Source organism: Taudactylus pleione, unplaced genomic scaffold (assembly GCF_031769625.1).
Source record: "Taudactylus pleione unplaced genomic scaffold, aTauple2 ptg000833l, whole genome shotgun sequence".
NCBI classification, from domain to species: Eukaryota; Metazoa; Chordata; class Amphibia; order Anura; family Myobatrachidae; genus Taudactylus; species Taudactylus pleione.
The window spans coordinates 148,733-172,480 of NW_028285235.1; positions in this window are offsets into that span (position 1 = coordinate 148,733).

Here is a 23,748-nt window from a genome sequence, read left to right on the forward strand (position 1 = left end):
GGACACAGCACATAATCAGCAGAGTATAGTGCAGCATACATCAGTGTGTAGTGTGCCCCCTATACACAGTCACATTACCAGCACAGCCACTTGTGAGTCTCTGGTCACAGCCACTAATCAGCAGAGTATAGTGCAGCATACATCAGCGTGCAGTGTGTCCCCTATACACAGTCACATTACCAGCACAGTCACTTGTGAGTCTCTGGTCACAGCACATAATCAGCAGAGTATAGTGCAGCATACATCAGTGTGCAGTGTGCCCCCTATACACAGTCACATTACCAGCACAGACACTTGTGAGTCTCTGGTCACAGCACATAATCAGCAGAGTATAGTGCAGCATACATCAGCGTGCAGTGTGCCCCCTATACACAGTCACATTACCAGCACAGCCACTTGTGAGTCTCTGGTCAGAGCACATAATCAGCAGAGTATAGTGCAGCATACATCAGCGTGCAGTGTGCCCCCTATACACAGTCACATTACCAGCAGAGCCACTTGTGAGTCTCTGGTCACAGCACATAATCAGCAGAGTATAGTGCAGCAAACATCAGTGTGCAGTGTGCCCCCTATACACAGTCACATTACCAGCACAGCCACTTGTGAGTCTCTGGTCACAGCACATAATCAGCAGAGTATAGTGCAGCATACATCAGCGTGCAGTGTGCCCCCTATACACAGTCACATTACCAGCAGAGCCACTTGTGAGTCTCTGGTCACAGCACATAATCAGCAGAGTATAGTGCAGCAAACATCAGTGTGCAGTGTGCCCCCTATACACAGTCACATTACCAGCACAGCCACTTGTGAGTCTCTGGTCACAACACATAATCAGCAGAGTATAGTGCAGCATACATCAGTGTGCAGTGTGCCCCCTATACACAGTCATATTACCAGCACAGCCACTTGTGAGTCTATGGACACAGCACATAATCAGCAGAGTATAGCGCAGCATACATCAGTGTGCAGTGTGTCCCCTATACACAGTCACATTACCAGCACAGCCACTTGTGAGTCTCTGGTCACAGCACTTAATCAGCAGAGTATAGTGCAGCATACATCAGCGTGCAGTGTGTCCCCTACACACAGTCACATTACCAGCACAGCCACTTGTGAGTCTCTGGACACAGCACATAATCAGCAGCGTATAGTGCAGCATACATCAGTGTGCAGTGTGCCCCCTATACACAGTCACATTACCAGCACAGACACTTGTGAGTCTCTGGACACAGCACATAATCAGCAGAGTATAGTGCAGCATACATCAGTGTGCAGTGTGCCCCCTATACACAGTCACATTACCAGCACAGACACTTGTGAGTCTCTGGACACAGCACATAATCAGCAGAGTATAGTGCAGCATACATCAGCGTGCAGTGTGTCCCCTATACACAGTCACATTACCAGCACAGCCACTTGTGAGTCTCTGGACACAGTCACCTAATCAGCAGAGTATAGTGCAGCATACATCAGCGTGCAGTGTGCCCCTATACACAGTCACATTACCAGCACAGCCACTTGTGAGTCTCTGGTCACAGCACATAATCAGCAGAGTATAGTGCAGCATACATCAGTGTGCAGTGTGTCCCCTATACACAGTCACATTACCAGCACAGCCACTTGTGAGTCTCTGGTCACAGCACATAATCAGCAGAGTATAGTGCAGCATACATCAGCGTGCAGTGTGCCCCCTATACACAGTCACATTACCAGCACAGCCACTTGTGAGTCTCTGGTCACAGCACATAATCAGCAGAGTATAGTGCAGCATACATCAGCGTGTAGTGTACCCTATACACAGTCACATTACCAGCACAGCCACTTGTGAGTCTCTGGTCACAGCACATAATCAGCAGAGTATAGAGCAGCATACATCAGCGTGCAGTGTGTCCCCTATATACAGTCACATTACCAGCACAGCCACTTGTGAGTCTCTGGTCACAGCACATAATCAGCAGAGTATAGTGCAGCATACATCAGCGTGCAGTGTGTCCCCTATACACAGTCACATTACCAGCACAGCCACTTGTGAGTCTCTGGTCACAGCACATAATCAGCAGAGTATAGTGCAGCATACATCAGCGTGTAGTGTACCCCTATACACAGTCACATTACCAGCACAGCCACTTGTGAGTCTCTGGTCACAGCACATAATCAGCAGAGTATAGAGCAGCATACATCAGCGTGCAGTGTGTCCCCTATACACAGTCACATTACCAGCACAGCCACTTGTGAGTCTCTGGTCACAGCACATAATCAGCAGAGTATAGAGCAGCATACATCAGTGTGCAGTGTGCCCCCTATACACAGTCACATTACCAGCACAGCCACTTGTGAGTCTCTGGTCACAGCCACTAATCAGCAGAGTACAGTGCAGCATACATCAGTGTGCAGTGTGCCCCCTATACACAGTCACATTACCAGCACAGCCACTTGTGAGTCTCTGGACACAGCACATAATCAGCAGAGTATAGTGCAGCATACATCAGTGTGCAGTGTGTCCCCTATACACAGTCTCATTACCAGCACAGCCACTTGTGAGTCTATGGACACAGCACATAATCAGCAGAGTATAGTGCAGCATACATCAGTGTGCAGTGTGTCCCCTATACACAGTCTCATTACCAGCACAGCCACATGTGAGTCTCTGGACACAGCACATAATCAGCAGAGTATAGTGCAGCATACATCAGCGTGCAGTGTGCCCCCTATACACAGTCACATTACCAGCACAGCCACTTGTGAGTCTCTGGTCACAGCACATAATCAGCAGAGTATAGTGCAGCATACATCAGCGTGCAGTGTGCCCCCTATACACAGTCACATTACCAGCACAGCCACTTGTGAGTCTCTGGACACAGCACATAATCAGCAGAGTATAGAGCAGCATACATCAGCGTGCAGTGTGTCCCCTATACACAGTCACATTACCAGCACAGCCACTTGTGAGTCTCTGGTCACAGCACATAATCGGCAGAGTATAGTGCAGCATACATCAGTGTGCAGTATGCCCCCTATACACAGTCACATTACCAGCACAGCCACTTGTGAGTCTCTGGTCACAGCCACTAAACAGCAGAGTATAGTGCAGCATACATCAGCATACATTGTGCCCCCTATACACAGTCACATTACCAGCACAGCCACTTGTGAGTCTCTGGTCACAGCCACTAATCAGCAGAGTACAGTGCAGCATACATCAGTGTGCAGTGTGCCCCCTATACATAGTCACATTACCAGCACAGCCACTTGTGAGTCTCTGTTCACAGCACACAATCAGCAGAGTATAGCGCAGCATACATCAGCGTGCAGTGTGCCCCCTATATACAGTCACATTACCAGCACAGCCACTTGTGAGTCTCTGGTCACAGCACATAATCAGCAGAGTATAGTGCAGCATACATCAGTGTGCAGTGTGCCCCCTATACACAGTCACATTACCAGCACAGTCACTTGTGAGTCTCTGGACACAGCACATAATAAGCAGAGTACAGTGCAGCATACATCAGTGTGCAGAGTGCCCCCTATACACAGTCACATTACCAGCACAGCCACTTGTGAGTCTCTGGTCACAGCACATAATCAGCAGAGTATAGTGCAGCATACATCAGTGTGCAGTGTGTCCCCTATACACAGTCACATTACCAGAACAGCCACTTGTGAGTCTCTGGTCACAGCACATAATCAGCAGAGTATAGTGCAGCATACATCAGTGTGCAGTGTGTCCCCTATACACAGTCACATTACCAGCACAGTCACTTGTGAGTCTCTGGACACAGCACATAATCAGCAGAGTATAGTGCAGCATACATCAGCATGCAGTGTGCCCCCTATACACAGTCACATTACCAGCACAGCCACTTGTGAGTCTCTGGTCACAGCCACTAATCAGCAGAGTATAGTGCAGCATACATCAGTGTGTAGTGTGCCCCCTATACACAGTCACATTACCAGCACAGCCACTTGTGAGTCTCTGGTCACAGCCACTAATCAGCAGAGTATAGTGCAGCATACATCAGCGTGCAGTGTGCCCCCTATACACAGTCACATTACCAGCACTGTCACTTGTGAGTCTCTGGTCACAGCACATAATCAGCAGAGTATAGTGCAGCATACATCAGCGTGCTGTGTGCCCCCTATACACAGTCACATTACCAGCACAGCCACTTGTGAGTCTCTGGTCACAGCACATAATCAGCAGAGTATAGTGCAGCATACATCAGCGTGCTGTGTGCCCCCTATACACAGTCACATTACCAGCACAGACACTTGTGAGTCTCTGGTCACAGCACATAATCAGCAGAGTATAGTGCAGCATACATCAGTGTGCAGTGTGTCCCCTATACACAGTCACATTACCAGCACAGTCACTTGTGAGTCTCTGGTCACAGCACATAATCAGCAGAGTATAGTGCAGCATACATCAGTGTGCAGTGTGCCCCCTATATACAGTCACATTACCAGCACAGCCACTTGTGAGTCTCTGGTCACAGCACATAATCAGCAGAGTATAGTGCAGCATACATCAGTGTGCAGTGTGTCCCCTATACACAGTCACATTACCAGCACAGCCACTTGTGAGTCTATGGACACAGCACATAATCAGCAGAGTATAGCGCAGCATACATCAGTGTGCAGTGTGTCCCCTATACACAGTCACATTACCAGCACAGACACTTGTGAGTCTCTGGTCACAGCACATAATCAGCAGAATATAGTGCAGCATACATCAGTGTGCAGTGTGCCCCCTATATACAGTCACATTACCAGCACAGCCACTTGTGAGTCTCTGGTCACAGCACATAATCAGCAGAGTATAGTGCAGCATACATCAGTGTGCAGTGTGCCCCCTATACACAGTCACATTACCAGCACAGTCACTTGTGAGTCTCTGGACACAGCACATAATAAGCAGAGTACAGTGCAGCATACATCAGTGTGCAGAGTGCCCCCTATACACAGTCACATTACCAGCACAGCCACTTGTGAGTCTCTGGTCACAGCACATAATCAGCAGAGTATAGTGCAGCATACATCAGTGTGCAGTGTGTCCCCTATACACAGTCACATTACCAGAACAGCCACTTGTGAGTCTCTGGTCACAGCACATAATCAGCAGAGTATAGTGCAGCATACATCAGTGTGCAGTGTGTCCCCTATACACAGTCACATTACCAGCACAGTCACTTGTGAGTCTCTGGACACAGCACATAATCAGCAGAGTATAGTGCAGCATACATCAGCATGCAGTGTGCCCCCTATACACAGTCACATTACCAGCACAGTCACTTGTGAGTCTCTGGTCACAGCCACTAATCAGCAGAGTATAGTGCAGCATACATCAGTGTGTAGTGTGCCCCCTATACACAGTCACATTACCAGCACAGCCACTTGTGAGTCTCTGGTCACAGCCACTAATCAGCAGAGTATAGTGCAGCATACATCAGCGTGCAGTGTGCCCCCTATACACAGTCACATTACCAGCACTGTCACTTGTGAGTCTCTGGTCACAGCACATAATCAGCAGAGTATAGTGCAGCATACATCAGCGTGCTGTGTGCCCCCTATACACAGTCACATTACCAGCACAGCCACTTGTGAGTCTCTGGTCACAGCACATAATCAGCAGAGTATAGTGCAGCATACATCAGCGTGCTGTGTGCCCCCTATACACAGTCACATTACCAGCACAGACACTTGTGAGTCTCTGGTCACAGCACATAATCAGCAGAGTATAGTGCAGCATACATCAGTGTGCAGTGTGTCCCCTATACACAGTCACATTACCAGCACAGTCACTTGTGAGTCTCTGGTCACAGCACATAATCAGCAGAGTATAGTGCAGCATACATCAGCGTGCTGTGTGCCCCCTATACACAGTCACATTACCAGCACAGCCACTTGTGAGTCTCTGGTCACAGCACATAATCAGCAGAGTATAGTGCAGCATACATCAGTGTGCAGTGTGCCCCCTATATACAGTCACATTACCAGCACAGCCACTTGTGAGTCTCTGGTCACAGCACATAATCAGCAGAGTATAGTGCAGCATACATCAGTGTGCAGTGTGTCCCCTATACACAGTCACATTACCAGCACAGCCACTTGTGAGTCTATGGACACAGCACATAATCAGCAGAGTATAGCGCAGCATACATCAGTGTGCAGTGTGTCCCCTATACACAGTCACATTACCAGCACAGCCACTTGTGAGTCTCTGGTCACAGCACATAATCAGCAGAATATAGTGCAGCATACATCAGTGTGCAGTGTGCCCCCTATATACAGTCACATTACCAGCACAGCCACTTGTGAGTCTCTGGTCACAGCACATAATCAGCAGAGTATAGTGCAGCATACATCAGCGTGCTGTGTGCCCCCTATACACAGTCACATTACCAGCACAGACACTTGTGAGTCTCTGGTCACAGCACATAATCAGCAGAGTATAGTGCAGCATACATCAGTGTGCAGTGTGCCCCCTATACACAGTCACATTACCAGCACAGCCACTTGTGAGTCTCTGGTCACAGCACATAATCAGCAGAGTATAGTGCAGCATACATCAGCGTGCTGTGTGCCCCCTATATACAGTCACATTACCAGCACAGCCACTTGTGAGTCTCTGGTCACAGCACATAATCAGCAGAGTATAGTGCAGCATACATCAGCGTGCTGTGTGCCCCCTATACACAGTCACATTACCAGCACAGACACTTGTGAGTCTCTGGTCACAGCACATAATCAGCAGAGTATAGTGCAGCATACATCAGCGTGCTGTGTGCCCCCTATACACAGTCACATTACCAGCACAGACACTTGTGAGTCTCTGGTCACAGCACATAATCAGCAGAGTATAGTGCAGCATACATCAGCGTGCTGTGTGCCCCCTATACACAGTCACATTACCAGCACAGACACTTGTGAGTCTCTGGTCACAGCACATAATCAGCAGAGTATAGTGCAGCATACATCAGTGTGCAGTGTGCCCCCTATATACAGTCACATTACCAGCACAGCCACTTGTGAGTCTCTGGACACAGCACATAATCAGCAGAGTATAGTGCAGCATACATCAGCGTGCAGTGTGCCCCCTATACACAGTCACATTACCAGCACAGCCACTTGTGAGTCTATGGACACAGCACATAATCAGCAGAGTATAGCGCAGCATACATCAGTGTGCAGTGTGTCCCCTATACACAGTCACATTACCAGCACAGCCACTTGTGAATCTCTGGTCACAGCACATAATCAGCAGAGTATAGTGCAGCATACATCAGTGTGCAGTGTGTCCCCTATACACAGTCACATTACCAGCAGAGCCACTTGTGAGTCTCTGGTCACAGCACATAATCAGCAGAGTATAGTGCAGCATACATCAGCGTGCAGTGTGCCCCCTATACACAGTCACATTACCAGCAGAGCCACTTGTGAGTCTCTGGTCACAGCACATAATCAGCAGAGTATAGTGCAGCATACATCAGTGTGCAGTGTGCCCCCTATACACAGTCACATTACCAGCACAGCCACTTGTGAGTCTCTGGTCACAGCACATAATCAGCAGAGTATAGTGCAGCATACATCAGTGTGCAGTGTCCCCTATACACAGTCACATTACCAGCACAGCCACTTGTGAGTCTCTGGTCACAGCACATAATCAGCAGAGTATAGTGCAGCATACATCAGTGTGCAGTGTGCCCCCTATACACAGTCATATTACCAGCACAGCCACTTGTGAGTCTATGGACACAGCACATAATCAGCAGAGTATAGCGCAGCATACATCAGTGTGCAGTGTGTCCCCTATACACAGTCACATTACCAGCACAGCCACTTGTGAGTCTCTGGTCACAGCACATAATCAGCAGAGTATAGTGCAGCATACATCAGTGTGCAGTGTGCCCCCTATACACAGTCACAATACCAGCACAGCCACTTGTGAGTCTCTGGACACAGCACATAATCAGCAGCGTATAGTGCAGCATACATCAGTGTGCAGTGTGTCCCCTATACACAGTCACATTACCAGCACAGCCACTTGTGAGTCTCTGGTCACAACACATAATCAGCAGAGTATAGTGCAGCATACATCAGCGTGTAGTGTACCCTATACACAGTCACATTACCAGCACAGCCACTTGTGAGTCTCTGGTCACAGCACATAATCAGCAGAGTATAGTGCAGCATACATCAGTGTGCAGTGTGTCCCCTATACACAGTCACATTACCAGCACAGCCACTTGTGAGTCTCTGGTCACAGCACATAATCAGCAGAGTATAGTGCAGCATACATCAGCGTGTAGTGTACCCCTATACACAGTCACATTACCAGCACAGCCACTTGTGAGTCTCTGGTCACAGCACATAATCTGCAGAGTATAGAGCAGCATATATCAGCGTGTAGTGTACCCTATACACAGTCACATTACCAGCACAGCCACTTGTGAGTCTCTGGTCACAGCACATAATCAGCAGAGTATAGTGCAGCATACATCAGCGTGTAGTGTACCCTATACACAGTCACATTACCAGCACAGCCACTTGTGAGTCTCTGGTCACAGCACATAATCAGCAGAGTATAGAGCAGCATACATCAGCGTGCAGTGTGTCCCCTATACACAGTCACATTACCAGCACAGCCACTTGTGAGTCTCTGGTCACAGCACATAATCAGCAGAGTATAGTGCAGCATACATCAGCGTGTAGTGTACCCTATACACAGTCACATTACCAGCACAGCCACTTGTGAGTCTCTGGTCACAGCACATAATCAGCAGAGTATAGAGCAGCATACATCAGCGTGCAGTGTGTCCCCTATATACAGTCACATTACCAGCACAGCCACTTGTGAGTCTCTGGTCACAGCACATAATCAGCAGAGTATAGTGCAGCATACATCAGCGTGCAGTGTGTCCCCTATACACAGTCACATTACCAGCACAGTCACTTGTGAGTCTCTGGTCACAGCACATAATCAGCAGAGTATAGAGCAGCATACATCAGTGTGCAGTGTGCCCCCTATACACAGTCACATTACCAGCACAGCCACTTGTGAGTCTCTGGTCACAGCCACTAATCAGCAGAGTATAGTGCAGCATACATCAGCGTGCAGTGTGTCCCCTATACACAGTCACATTACCAGCACAGCCACTTGTGAGTCTCTGGTCACAGCCACTAATCAGCAGAGTATAGTGCAGCATACATCAGCGTGCAGTGTGCCCCCTATACACAGTCACATTACCAGCACAGCCACTTGTGAGTCTCTGGTCACAGCCACTAATCAGCAGAGTATAGTGCAGCATACATCAGCGTGCAGTGTGTCCCCTATACACAGTCACATTACCAGCACAGACACTTGTGAGTCTCTGGTCAGAGCACATAATCAGCAGAGTATAGTGCAGCATACATCAGCGTGCAGTGTGCCCCCTATACACAGTCACATTACCAGCACAGACACTTGTGAGTCTCTGGTCACAGCACATAATCAGCAGAGTACAGTGCAGCATACATCAGTGTGCAGTGTGTCCCCTATACACAGTCACATTACCAGCACAGCCACTTGTGAGTCTCTGGTCACAGCACATAATCAGCAGAGTATAGTGCAGCATACATCAGCGTGCAGTGTGCCCCCTATACACAGTCACATTACCAGCAGAGCCACTTGTGAGTCTCTGGTCACAGCACATAATCAGCAGAGTATAGAGCAGCATACATCAGCGTGCAGTGTGCCCCCTATACACAGTCACATTACCAGCACAGACACTTGTGAGTCTCTGGTCACAGCACATAATCAGCAGAGTACAGTGCAGCATACATCAGTGTGCAGTGTGTCCCCTACACACAGTCACATTACCAGCACAGCCACTTGTGAGTCTCTGGTCACAACACATAATCAGCAGAGTATAGTGCAGCATACATCAGTGTGCAGTGTGCCCCCTATACACAGTCATATTACCAGCACAGCCACTTGTGAGTCTATGGACACAGCACATAATCAGCAGAGTATAGCGCAGCATACATCAGCGTGCAGTGTGTCCCCTATACACAGTCACATTACCAGCACAGCCACTTGTGTGTCTCTGGTCACAGCACATAATCAGCAGAGTATAGTGCAGCATACATCAGTGTGCAGTGTGTCCCCTATACACAGTCACATTACCAGCACAGCCACTTGTGTGTCTCTGGTCACAGCACATAATCAGCAGAGTATAGCGCAGCATACATCAGTGTGCAGTGTGCCCCCTATACACAGTCACATTACCAGCACAGCCACTTGTGTGTCTCTGGTCACAGCACATAATCAGCAGCGTATAGTGCAGCATACATCAGTGTGCAGTGTGTCCCCTATACACAGTCACATTACCTGCACAGCCACTTGTGAGTCTCAGGTCACAGCACATAATCAGCAGAGTATAGTGCAGCATACATCAGTGTGCAGTGTGTCCCCTATACACAGTCACATTACCTGCACAGCCACTTGTGAGTCTCAGGTCACAGCACATAATCAGCAGAGTATAGTGCAGCATACATCAGCGTGCAGTGTGCCCCCTATACACAGTCATATTACCAGCACAGCCACTTGTGAGTCTATGGACACAGCACATAATCAGCAGAGTATAGAGCAGCATACATCAGTGTGCAGTGTGTACCCTATATACAGTCACATTACCAGCACAGCCACTTGTGAGTCTCTGGTCACAACACATAATCAGCAGAGTATAGTGCAGCATACATCAGCGTGCAGTGTGTCCCCTATATACAGGCACATTACCAGCACAGCCACTTGTGAGTCTCTGGTCACAACACATAATCAGCAGAGTATAGTGCAGCATACATCAGCGTGCAGTGTGTCCCCTATATACAGGCACATTACCAGCACAGCCACTTGTGAGTCTCTGGTCACAACACATAATCAGCAGAGTATAGTGCAGCATACATCAGTGTGCAGTGTGCCCCCTATACACAGTCATATTACCAGCACAGCCACTTGTGAGTCTATGGACACAGCACATAATCAGCAGAGTATAGTGCAGCATACATCAGCGTGCAGTGTGCCCCTATACACAGTCATATTACCAGCACAGCCACTTGTGAGTCTATGGACACAGCACATAATCAGCAGAGTATAGTGCAGCATACATCAGCGTGCAGTGTGCCCCCTATACACAGTCATATTTCCAGCACAGCCACTTGTGAGTCTATGGACACAGCACATAATCAGCAGAGTATAGTGCAGCATACATCAGTGTGCAGTGTGCCCCCTATACACAGTCATATTACCAGCACAGCCACTTGTGAGTCTATGGACACAGCACATAATCAGCAGAGTATAGAGCAGCATACATCAGTGTGCAGTGTGTACCCTATATACAGTCACATTACCAGCACAGCCACTTGTGAGTCTATGGACACAGCACATAATCAGCAGAGTATAGAGCAGCATACATCAGTGTGCAGTGTGCCCCTATACACAGTCATATTACCAGCACAGCCACTTGTGAGTCTATGGACACAGCACATAATCAGCAGAGTATAGTGCAGCATACATCAGCGTGCAGTGTGCCCCCTATACACAGTCACATTACCAGCACAGCCACTTGTGAGTCTCTGGTCACAGCACATAATCAGCAGAGTATAGCGCAGCATACATCAGTGTGCAGTGTGTCCCCTATACACAGTCACATTACCAGCACAGCCATTTGTGAGTCTCTGGACACAGCACATAATCAGCAGAGTATAGCGCAGCATACATCAGTGTGCAGTGTGCCCCCTATACACAGTCACATTACCAGCACAGCCACTTGTGAGTCTCTGGTCACAGCACATAATCAGCAGAGTATAGCGCAGCATACATCAGTGTGCAGTGTGTCCCCTATACACAGTCACATTACCAGCACAGCCACTTGTGAGTCTCTGGACACAGCACATAATCAGCAGAGTATAGTGCAGCATACATCAGTGTGCAGTGTGTCCCTATACACAGTCACATTACCAGCACAGCCACTTGTGAGTCTCTGGTCACAGCACATAATCAGCAGAGTATAGTGCAGCATACATCAGCGTGCAGTGTGCCCCCTATATACAGTCACATTACCAGCACAGCCACTTGTGAGTCTTTGGACACAGCACATAATCAGCAGAGTATAGTGCAGCATACATCAGTGTGCAGTGTGTCCCCTATACACAGTCACATTACCAGCACAGCCACTTGTGAGTCTCTGGTCACAGCACCTAATCAGCAGAGTATAGAGCAGCATACATCAGCGTGCAGTGTGCCCCCTATACACAGTCACATTACCAGCACAGCCACTTGTGAGTCTCTGGACACAGCACATAATCAGCAGAGTATAGTGCAGCATACATCAGTGTGCAGTGTGTCCCTATACACAGTCACATTACCAGCACAGCCACTTGTGAGTCTCTGGTCACAGCACATAATCAGCAGAGTATAGTGCAGCATACATCAGTGTGTAGTGTGCCCCCTATACACAGTCACATTACCAGCACAGCCACTTGTGAGTCTCTGGTCACAGCACATAATCAGCAGAGTATAGTGCAGCATACATCAGCGTGCAGTGTGTCCCCTATATACAGTCACTTTACCAGCACAGCCACTTGTGAGTCTCTGGACACAGCACTTAATCAGCAGAGTATAGTGCAGCATACATCAGTGTGCAGTGTGTCCCCTATATACAGTCACATTACCAGCACAGCCACTTGTGAGTCTCTGGACACAGCCACTTAATCAGCAGAGTATAGTGCAGCATACATCAGCGTGCAGTGTGTCCCCTATACACTGTCACATTACCAGCACAGCCACTTGTGAGTCTCTGGACACAGCACATAATCAGCAGAGTATAGCACAGCATACTTCACTATGCAGTGTGCCCACTTTACACATTCACTTTGCCAGCACAGCCACTTGTGAAGGTGCCTACACACCACGCGATGTGCTCATGATGTGATATCATGAGCAATTTCCCTTGTACTCTCCCCGGCACTCCAGGACACAATGTGCATGATGTGTCACAAGATCTATCGAGCACGATTTAAAGATTTGCCGATCTTTAGATTGTGCAGGATAGCAGACAGAAGCTTGCACGGATCAGGGATACCCATGATGCATGAATCTGTCTTTAAAAAAATAAACAGATGCATGGACAGGATCAGCAAGACCCTTCCATGCTGCTCTGTTTGAAAAATTAAAACCTGTGTAAAAGAATAAAAAATGGCATGACCCCTCCCCCAAAATAGCATCCAGCCCTGGGCTTTAGAGACCCAGTGCTAATTATGCAAATACAGGGAACAAACAACATAGGGGTCCCCTGTACTTAAGCACATCCAGCATTGGGCTAGTCAGAACCAGCCCTGGTTGCCAAAAAGGGAGACAAACTTTGTAAGGGTCCCCTGTACTTTGAGCAACCAGCACTGGGCTCTGATCCAGTCCTGGTTCTGGAAATACTGGAGGAAAAAATGCATAGGGTCTTTTGTATTATCCAGAACCAGCACCAGACTTTTTCTAGTGGGGGGCTAATGCCACAGCCAGGGGAGCCCTTTCACCGGGTCTCCCAACCAAAGCTTTAACCCTGTCCACTAGGCAGCCCAGGCTGGGGATACCTGGGGAGCTGGGTAACCCCCAATAAAGGGGTCCCCCTCTCCAGGGCACTCCTGGCCTAGGCTTATAGCCCGGGGCTATCCTAGTCACCCCTGGGTGGTGGGTGGTGGTTTATAGTATAAGTGTAGTGTAAGAAAGAAGAGTATAAACATGGTCTTTACAGTAGAACTGCAGGTCCCAGCAAGCCTTCCCAGCATGCTGGTACTTCGAGAACCACAAGTACTAGCATGCGGGGTATTAAGGGCCTGTGGTTCACCTGTAAAGAAATATTTAAATAAACACAATACACACACACCATGATAGTAAAGTTTTAATACAATAATAGTTTTACTGACAAATAAGCCAAGCACATAATAACATGGATGAGGTATATTGACGACATCCTGGTCATATGGGATGGAAATGAAGACACTGCTTGAATTTGTCAGATCCCTTAACACAAACAACGTTAACCTGAAACTGACTCATGATATCAGCAAAAATAGGATTGCATTCCTGTATCTCATGATATACAGAGACCATAATAATATGCTTGCTATGGAGCTCCATAGGAAACCAACAGCTACTAATAGTCTCCTACACATCTCTAGCTCTCATTTCCCCCCACGGTAAATAACATACCCAGAGGTGAATTTCTAAGACTAAGAGTGTGGAATTGTCACAGAGATTATGTGAAAGGGGATACAGTAACACAATAATTAAGAAGGCTCAGAGCTCCTACACAAAACTAATAGGGAGTCCCTTATATTCCAGACAAAAGTTGTTAAACGTGATGACTCAGACATTAGGTTTGTAGGTAACTACTGCCGTGAATGGAGACAAATATAAGGATCCATAAATAAACACTGGCCCATACTACTCTCAGATCCAGACCTTGCATCAAAATTCCAAAAAGAGAGCTTCTATGATCTGGAGACGGTCACCCAGTTTACGTGATCATTTGGTCAAAAGCCACTTTGTTAGAGCAACCCCGAGTAAATCAAAGGCGAGCGGTACTTTCCCATGAGGGACATGTAAACCATGTGATCATATTGCTAAAATGAATACAGTAGACGATAGAATGGGCAACATAATCATACTGAAGAATTACATTAACTGCAAAACAATGGGAATAATCTACTGTATTCCTTGTTCCTGCAATATCAAACATGTTGGAATGACCTCGAGACCCTTCAAAACGAGAATTCTCGAACACATTGGAAATGTGAGAAATGCGGATGCAGACATCAGTCGAATGAAACAGATCTCAATGGTTGTAAGACACTTTCATACCAAGCACTCGGACACCTACAAAGCGATGAGGTTTTTTTGGCCTAGAAAAGGTCAAACTAGGAATTAGAGGGGGAGATCTGACGAGAGAGCTCCTAAAGAGAGAGAGTCAGTGGATTTTAAATTGGGGAGCATTTCCCCAAATGGTCTTAATGAACAAATCAATTACGGAAACCCACATAAAGGCTGCCATTAGGTAAGCCATATTAGAGAGTATCCCTATGAACGGCCTCAATTAATAAATCAAGTATGGAATCCTTTTCAACATTTAAAAGGCTACCACGGATATGCTATACCTTTTCCTCTTAGTCCTATATGTCTGAAACCATTTGATATCTATAATAACTGTAATATTTTCCTTCATAACATTTTATAATATTACTAGGGGAGAGCGGGTTCGGATTTCTGAAATCCGAACCCCTCTGAGCCCCCCCGATGCGAGGCCGATCCGAGTCAGGCTCGACTTTTCCCGCCTGACTCGGATCTGAAATCGAGGCAAGCACGTCATCATCCCGCCTTCCGGGTCTCGCGGGTTTTGGATCCTACATAAGGTACCCGCGTCGGCGCCATTTTTTCACTCGGCTGTGGACAGTGAAGAGGAAGGGTGGGAGTTAGGGCTGGCTGGGCTGTGTAGTGTAGTGTAGTGCAGAGTAGTGTTGTGCTGTGCTGTGCTGTGCTGCTGTTGTCCACTACTTCAAAGTCCATAGAGGCTGGCTGTGTTGTGCTGTGCTGCTGTTGTTAATAGGGGCTGTGTCCACTACTTCAAAGTCCATAGGGGCTGGCTGGACTGTGTTGTGCAGTCAGTTCTCCATAGGGGCTGTGTCCACTCCAAAGTCCTGTGCAATGTCCCAGTCCTAAAGGGGTGCTGTACTGTTGTCCAGGGGGTGCTCTGTCCGTCAGGGGTGCTCCCCCCAAGTGCTAAAAAAATAATATTTTTTCTTTGTTTGTGAATTGTGTGCGCAGTAGCCGCACGTGCATCAACAAAGTAGTGCCAAGTGTGCGCCTGTGTCATAAGTAAAGGGCCGGCTGGCTTGACCGTTAAAGGGTGCTGTAACCCCCAAAGTACACTCCAGTCTAAACCAAATAAAAAAATATTTTCTGTGTTTGAGAATTGTGTGCGCAGTAGCCGCACGTGCATCAACAAAGTAGTGCCAAGCGTGCGCCTGTGTCATAAGTAAAGGGCCGGCTGGCTTGACCGTTAAAGGGTGCTGTAACCCCCAAAGTACACTCCAGTCCAAACCAAATAAAAAAATATTTTCTGTGTTTGTGAATTGTGTGCGCAGTAGCGGCACGTGCATCAACAAATTAGTGCCAAGCGTGCGCCTGTGTCATAAGTAAAGGGCCGGATGGCTTGACCGTTAAAGGGTGCTGTAACCCCCAAAGTACACTCCAAACCAAATAAAAAATTTTTTTCTGTGTTTGTGAATTTTGTGCGCAGTAGCCACACGTGCATCAACAAAGGAGCAGCGCCAAGCGTGCGCCTGTGTCCCATAAGTAAAGAGCCGGCTGGCTCATTTCTTAAAGGGTGGTGTAACACACAAAGTGCACTACTCTCCAGCAAAAATAAAAAAATATTTTCTGTGTTTGTGTGTGCCTTAGCCGCACGTATATCAATATAACATAAATGGAGGACCAAACTTTCTCCGATAAAAATAAAATAGGGAAAGATCAAGAACCACTTCCTCCTAGTGCTGTTGCTGCTGCTGGGAGTTGTTCATCATCCCAGAGAGGAAGTAGGAACACCACTACTTTTACTAAACAATTGACCCTCCAGCAGTCCCTAGCGATGAGGATTAAGTACGACAGCAGTCATCCTGAAGCAAAATGTATAACTGAGGCCTTGACCGCTATGTTGGTGTTAGACGTGCATCCGGTATCCGCCATTAGTGCAGTGGGATTTAGACAATTGATGGAGGTAGTGTGTCCCCGGTTCCAAATCAATTCTAGATTCCACCTGCATCCTCAAAGCAGCAGCGACAAGCGTGCGTCTGTCTGTTAAAGGTTGGTGTAACCCTCAAAGTGCGCTCCACAAACAATAAAAAAATTCTTCTTTTTTTTCTGTCTTTGTGAATTGTGTGGGCTGTAGCCGCACTTGCATCCTTAAAGCAGCAGCAATAAGCGTGCGTCTGTCTGTTAAAGGGTGGTGTAACCCTCAAAGTGTGCTCCACAAACAAAAAAAATATTCTTTTTTTTTTTTCTGTCCTTGTGAATTGTGTGTGCTGTAGCTGCACTTGCATCCTCAAAGCAGCAGCGACAAGCGTGCGTCTGTCTGTTAAAGGGTGGTGTAACCCTCAAAGTGTGCTCCACAAACAATAAAAAAATTCTTATTTTTTTTTCTGTCTTTGTGAAATGTTTGGGCTGTAGCGAAACCTGCATCCTTAAAGCAGCAGCGACAAGCGTGCGTCTGTCTGTTAAAGGGTGGTGTAACCCTCAAAGTGCGCTCCACAAACAATAAAAATATTCCTTTTTTTTTTCTGTCTTTGTGAATTGTGTGGGCTGTAGCCGCACTTGCATCCTCAAAGCAGCAGCGACAAGCGTGCATCTGTCTGTTAAAGGGTGGTGTAACCCTCAAAGTGCTCCAAAAAATAAAAAAATATTTTTTTTATGTGTTTGTGACTTGTGTGCGATGTAGCCGCACGTGCATCAACACAGTAGCAGCGCCAAGCGTGCGCCTGTGTCATAAGTCAAGGGCCGGTTTGGACATCTGGTCTGGACTGAAGGACGTGCCAACAATTTCTGACAAGTCTACTGTCACTGCATATGATACTGTCCTCAAAGCAGCAGCGACAAGCGTGCGTCTGTCTGTTAAAGGGTGGTGTAACCCTCAAAGTGCGCTCCACAAACAATAAAAATATTCTTCTTTTTTTTTCTGTATTTGTGAAATGTGTGGGCTGTAGCCGCACCTGCATCCATAAAGCAGCATCGACAAGCGTGCATCTGTCTGTTAAAGGGTGGTGTAAGCCTCAAAGTGCGCTCCACAAACAATAAAAAAATTCTTCTTTTTTTTTCTGTCTTTGTGAAATGTGTGGGCTGTAGCCGCACCTGCATCCTTAAAGCAGCAGCGACAAGCGTGCGTCTGTCTGTTAAAGGGTGGTGTAAGCCTCAAAGTGCGCTCCACAAACAATAAAAAAATTCTTCTTTTTTTTCTGTCTTTGTGAAATGTGTGGGCTGTAGCCGCACCTGCATCCTTAAAGCAGCAGCGACAAGCGTGCGTCTGTCTGTTAAAGGATTACATCGGTGACAGCATCCAAGTAGGCATGTCAGACAGTCCGTACCTGTACTGGCAGGAAAAAGAAGCAATTTGGAGGTCCCTGTACAAACTGGCTCTATTTTATCTGAGTTGCCCCCCCTCCAGCGTGTACTCCGAAAGAGTGTTTAGTGCAGCCGGGAACCTTGTCAGCGATAGGCGTAGGAGGTTGCTTACACAAAATGTGGAGAAGATGATGTTCATAAAAAGAATTATCAACTCTTCCAGGGAGACCAGCCTCCAGAACGTACAGAGGGACCTGTGGTTGTGGATTCCAGCAGGGACGAATTAATACTCTGTGAGGATGAGGATGTACACAACACTGAAGAGGGTGAGGAATCGGTGGATGAGGAGGATGAGGACGACAACTTGCCTCCATAGAGCCAGTTTGTGCAGGGACAGATTAATTGCCAGCTTGTTTTGTGGGGGCCCAAACGAACCAATCATTTCAGCCACAGTTGTGTGGCAGACCCTGGCGCTGAAATGATTGGTTTGTTAAAGTGTGCATGTCCTGTTTATACAACATAAGGGTGGGTGGGAGGGCCCAAGGACAATTCCATCTTGCACCTCTTTTTTTCTTTGCATTATGTACTGTTTGGGGCCTAGTTTTTCAAACTGCCATCCTGTCTGCCACTGCAGTGTCCCTCCTAGATGGACCACGTGTTTGTGCCGCCCACTCGTATCTCTTAGCATAGTCATCCAGCTACCTCGGTGCAACCTTTTGGATATAAAAACAATATTGTGAGGTGTGAGGTGTTCAGAATAGACTGGAAATTAAGGTTATTGAGGTTAATAATAGCATAGGAGCAGAAAAACACACAAATTCTGTGATTTTAGCTGTTTTTATGCTTTTTTTCAAAAAAATACAGATCCAAAACACAAAACCCAGAACCCAAAACACGGAAGGGTGGTTTTGGCAAAACCAATCCAGATCCAAAACACGAAGAAAGATCCAGATCCAAAACCAAAACACAAAACACGAAAAGTTGCCGCTGCACACCCCTAAATATTACTGTATAATTTTCCTTCACTTCAGTATACGGTAGCTTTGTTTACTTTTCACCATTTATTGCACTGAACATACGTGTTTGTTTGCTTGTTTATTTCACTTTTAGAATTATCAATATAATTTTATTAACACTTATAATCACAACACCACCGGACTTCATACTGAAACATTCGTTCAGCAGACAGAGGACCTCATTCAGAGCCGCCTGCTAGATGCGATCGCTCGCACCCAGCATATGCAAATTCGTCAAAGTGACGGCATGGCATGCGCTCGCTCGGAAAGGCATAAGCACGCCCACTTTGTGTTGGCGAGCGATCACTTTGTGTCAATAGATGCCTGTTAGCGTATGTAGAGACGCCCACTAGCACACATCATCTCCAGGAAGTGTATTAATACATCGGTACATCGAGGACCATCGGAAGGGGCTCGCTGCGCTTGTGGTTGCCTTACCTTACCGCAAGCACTGTGAGGACTTCAGTGTAAAATACAACCAGGTGACGTGTACTATAACGCTGGCTGATAATTATGCAGGCCTCTGAAATGGCATTGAAACTCTCAGGCACGCCTGCGTTCGCACCTCCACTCCCCCGTTATTAGAGTCTTGCCCCTGTTACCACCCACAAACGGCCTCTCCCATCACTCATTACACTGGGCTGTCTTTGCTGTGCGAGCGAGCGGATTTCGATCGCTCCGAGTAGTTCGTGCACACGCAGAACGAATCGTGCGCATGCGCGGTCGCTTACCATCGGCCGCGAACGAGCGAGTGGCCGCTTGCGTATGGGTCCGAATGAGCTCCAGAGTACACACAGGTATATAATCTGCACTTTTTATTTTCCTATATATTTATTTTCCAATACACATATAGTTATTTTCCAATACACAGATAGATACAATTCTATATTATTTCAACTGTTTAATACACTGACAGATGTTTCACACATACTTGTACACGTTATGCACATTAATCACTTACATAAACACTCTTTTTTATGTGGATTCATTATAGGCTTTCTTTCAGGTTAAAGATCGCTAAATACCTAATACCCAGAATGAGATATGAATATGATATATAAAGAGGGTGGTGAGTTATTACGGTAAAAAGGGACATTCTTTAAATAGATCCAACCTTATAATACCAACATAGGCCCTGATTCAGAGCCGGATGCTCTGACCAGAGCGGTCGCTCTGAATCAGGGCCCACCTCCATTAAAATGGAGCGTCCTCCTGGACGCTCGTATAGCTGTGGGTCCCCACCCACAGCATATACGAGCGTCCAACAAGATGGTCGCGATGGTCTTGACCATCGCGACCATCGGACTTGCGAGAGAAACCCTGTGGTCGGGTTTCTCAACCGCAAGGCCAGGAATGATTTTGGCTCTATAAGAGCCAAAATCACTCCCACTGACATCACTAGTGATGTCAGTGGGGCCGGCTTCAGACGGTAGGCGTTCCCATAGGAACGCCTCCGTCTGGCAGGCACGCCCCCGGAACGCCCACCAAAGGGGGCGTGCTGTCAATCAACATCGACAGCACGCCCCCTTTGGTGCGAGACCCCGAGCGATGGAAAGTCCTTCGCTCGCCGGGTCTCGCGCATGCGCACGACGGAGTTCCCTCCGTCGTGCGCATGCGCAGTGGGGACCATCGACCCACTTGCGAGTGGACTGCCACTCGCGAGTGGGTCTGAACGACCCCCATAGTGTGTAGGTGGATCTCTAGATGTCATGCTAGCTAGCTACATATTTGAACATCTTTATATAATACTGCTCCAATTTTATAAAACTTAGCGTGGGATCTGTACTGCCACTATGTGATAAGACAGCAAACAGACGTAATATCACTTCTTAACTGTACCTATGCAATAAGATTACGGGAGGACCTTCTGTACTATTGCATAGCATGCGGATGTAATATTCAAGCTTATGTGTGACAGTATCATGTAGTGAACAGCGGACTTGTGGAATTATGATGTCATGCTGACATGTTTATATAATAATATACCTCTAAGGAATAGCAATGGTCATTTATTTATCCAGCTGAGGGATATAAATACCTTAATGCATAGAAGGTTTCCTTTTTTTGAAATCTCTTACCTCTGTTTTCATCCTATTTAAATAATAGTTCAGGATCCAACTTGTGATTCACATTTATACTGTATATAAGTAAAATGTCCAATTATAAGAACATAAGATAATGATGTATCACAGGAATACAATCTACTTTTTACACCGAATATATAAGTGCTTTTTTGAAATGTCTTGGAACCTGTCTGATGCTGATTAAGATGTAATAACGGACACTTGAATGATTTGTACATGACACTAATTCTAACAGTTTACATGCAGGATGGGAAATAATTTGGTTTCCCCTACCCTCCTCTGTGTGTTTCCTTTCATAGGAATGAGGTTAACCCTGAGTATTAAATGTTTATTAGCTGTGAATTGTTTAATCACTCCCCTAAATGAGTTATGAGGAATGTATCCACATCACAATGCATGCAAATTGGGTAACTTTAATAATTGGGCAACAATCACTAAACATGAACACATGTCAGACACTCCCCCATGTGATGGAAGGGGTGTATTACAAATCGCAGCCTATTTAAAGCCAGACATGCAAGGACACTGACCTGGCTCCCTGCAGAGAAAGCTGACAGTCGAAACGCGCGTCCAGGACAGGAAGGAGGGAGTGTCAGCTGTGCATGGCTAATCTCCCACTGGCGTCAGGAAGCTGTAACCACATCACACATCCCCCGCTGACATCTAGTCAGTGGTCAGGTACATTCCTCTTCTCCAAGCTCTCTCTCAGCACCGTAGCCTGTCGGGGACACGCTGCTATGGTGTAAACTACAGTGTGCCCTGCCGCTTCCCGGCCTGCAGCAAAAGCAGTCTTTACTTTCTTCCTCATTACTAGAACACCCAATTGTACTCTCATTGTGTAACCTATGGTAAATCAAGTTGCAGAAAAGCAGATGCGACACGGTGTTAGTGGTGCTGCGATTTTCCACTTACCTTATCCATGGTGGATGAGACAAAATGACCACATTGTGTTTAATGAATGTTTAAACTGCAGAAATCACGATTGTAATGTATAATACAGCACATTGGTTCAAACTAAATACAAGTAGAGAGAATTTATATAAAAGTGGGAAAGTCTATGAGAATCATTTCATATGGTACCTACAGTATATAAGTCTCCCATTGTTTGAATCTTACCTTATGCTAATTCACTCACGTAACTACTAACTAGAAATAACCACATGGAGACCTATGTGGAATTAAAATTGGACACAGATGAAATTTATTGATCAATTTGTAATTAGGAAGATGATGGCAATAAGAAAGCAGTGCTCCAAGGCCACAGCCCGACCATTATATGTGACTAAATAAATAAGAGGTGGATCACCGCACGGCGCAAACTGGCCTGAGGTAGAACCATTCACTCTTAATTGGCATTGCATCGACCCCTCCCTAAGATGATGGCCCAGTCCCCCCCTAAGGGGAATTACCAACTCTCCGCTATCAAAAGGCAAATGCTACCCAAGCACTCTTACATTATAATAGACTGCCTAGGAGCACTGCTTCCCACCAAAGCTCGGCTCAAAAAGAAAATCAGTATGCCTGGAATTGATAAAAAACACCTGTAAAGATAAAGTAAATCTTTGCAAACTAAAAACCACTGAGTTGCCCCACTACCAATAAAGCAACCAAAGAATTGGGCTGCCCCCCGTGACGTGTATGTGCTTGCATGCACCATTGCAAAAATGAGCTGCAACATTTGGCAAAGGCAGAGTAAACAAATCAACCCGTTGGAAAGACTTATCTACGGAATAAGTTCCAGCGACTCACAATTCCTGTACACAGAAAAGATATGGAGAGAAAGTGGCATCAAACTGAAAGTGTACTCAATATCCCTTTTAGCCAGGTGAGATCGCTCACCAAAACATCAAACCATCTCCAGTGCCTGCTCGAAGGATTGGTGCACCTCATGGCAAACTGCCGAATCTAACGCGTCATTGACGGATCACGGTTCAGGGTAGGAAAGATGCTGAATAAATCTAAACTTACCCATCACCCTCCTAGGTACAAACCCAAAGGGGGAAGTGCAAAATCCTTTCCCAGGGAAGAACAAGAAAGGGCCACACATGCGCCCCAATCTAATCTCCACTACTAAATTACTCCTAATGGCTTTTGGGTGATTGCGTATGGACTGAAGGTTCCGTTTGGAATATGACGTATATATTGTGAGTTAAGAGCAAACGAAAATCCAAATTAAAACCCTCTATCACTATGTAATACCCCCTTTCTGCTCATTTCATTATCCCCTCGACCTGCTCCTGCATCACCAACATGGCTATACTACTGACCGATGGCCATCACCTCACAGCATGTAGATATTCAATGCACCTATGCCCAACTCCCTGATGTACTGGGCATTATTCAACACCTTCACCGTGCCCGGAACTTGAGGTACTTGGACAGTGCTGCATCCTGGTTATCATGGAACCCATGGGTATGCAGGACTGCCAAGTATCCTCCAACCAAAAATATCCATGTCCCTGAATCATGAACTGAAACACTGCCTAACCTTCCTGCTTCTTTCTGAAAA